The following is a 1,733-nucleotide window of genomic DNA, read 5'->3' on the forward strand; positions in this document are numbered from 1 at the left end:
ATCAAGGCCAAGCCAGAGATCGAGCGCAAGAGGCAAGGGTCTGCCAGATGGATCGCCAAGCGGTCCACGCAGACACCTGCCTGGAGGAAGCGCCGGTTCACTCCGGCACAAACCACACTGCCACAACTCACGGTGACGTTCTCCCCGCTGGGAGAGCTAACCAACAGCGACGGCAAAAGCTCGTCAGACAGGAGGTACAAGCCTCCGAGGCAAGGGTCTGCCAGATGGATCGCCAAGCGGTCCACGCAGACACCTGCCTGGAGGAAGCGCCGGTTCACTCCGGCACAAACCACACTGCCACAACTCACGGTGACGTTCTCCCCGCTGGGAGAGCTAACCAACAGCGACGGCAAAAGCTCGTCAGACAGGAGGTCCAAGCCTCCGTTCCTCATAATGGCCTGAACCATCATACGGGCCCGGGGAACACTAGACAAGAAGGCAAACTGCCCGACATCGGGAGGCACTCCAAGTCGGGAGCGCCGACCGAGGAAGGCAGAGCCGCCCTCTCGGGAAGACTTCGCTTCTCAGGTCATATCCCTGATGCGAATAACTCACTTTCAAGGAGTGAGCCTACCCGAGTAGGCGAATCCTCGAAGGCTGGCGAGCCTCGCCATAACCACTTGGCGGATAAACGTAAAGGTAGAGAGGTAGGCGACTCTTCGCGAACCCGTTCTTCCAAATGAAGGGTTGAAACCCGCCCACGTACTGGAGTTCGCTCAAACGCGAAGACTCGCCAGTCAAGGCGAAGTCGTCCAACTCCAGCACCAAAGCATTCCACCCAAGGCGCATCGGAGAGCGCGTCCAAAAATCTCCTGTACACTCACCCGAGCGACTCTTCTGAAGCTGGGGGTTGTCACCAATCGCCCACAGAAGACGTTAGGGAATACTTAACTCGCAAACGCACTATGCAATAGGCGAATCCTCAGTGCCACTGTGAGAGACTCATCCACACGGTCCTCGCCGACTGCGACTCGCCAGACTCGGACTCCGTCCTAAGACCCAACACTCGGTTCGCTCGACGCCGTCAGGACGGCATATTCCAGCGAACACGTAGTCGCAGGGGGGCAAGCATTGGGTTTGATTACTCTACCCTGGTACCCCCCTCCTGTGGTGAAGAGGAGATTCATTCGGCGGCGGCCACATCTCAGACCTCGCGCTCAAGTCAAGACGCGCAGGCGAGAGTGCACATGACCGAACTCAACACCGAGCAGACAATGGCTCAAAAGCTGGAGGAACAGCAGGCGACCATCGACTCTCTAAGAAAAATGATGGAGCAACTGCTGAACAAGAAGAAGAAGAAGAAGAGGACCCAACGTCCCTTATCCCGACAAACTAGGGACAGGGAGTGGGTACCTCCTCACCGTCCAGCGGCTGAGACGTCCAAAACGTCGATAGGAACGTCGCACACTGGGGATAGCACCTGTGACAAAAGATTCGACGAGTTCCAGGACCAACTCAACGCGCTGAAGCTTCAGCAAAACATGAACAAGCTGGGGGTGGTACGTCCCTACCCTATCGAATGGGACACAGTCCCATACCCAGCAAAGTTCAAGCCAATCAGCTTGGTACAGTTTGATGGCAAGGGATCACCCTCGCAGCACATCTACTACTTCATGGCGCAGACCGGATTCCTTACGGGGAATGACGCCATTCTTACTCGACTATTCATAGGCACCCTCAAGGGGGTGGCCTTTGAATGGTTCCGCAAACTGGAGCCCGGCTCTATCAAGGCA

Source organism: Asparagus officinalis, chromosome 2 (assembly GCF_001876935.1).
Source record: "Asparagus officinalis chromosome 2, Aspof.V1, whole genome shotgun sequence".
Lineage (NCBI taxonomy): Eukaryota > Viridiplantae > Streptophyta > Magnoliopsida > Asparagales > Asparagaceae > Asparagus > Asparagus officinalis.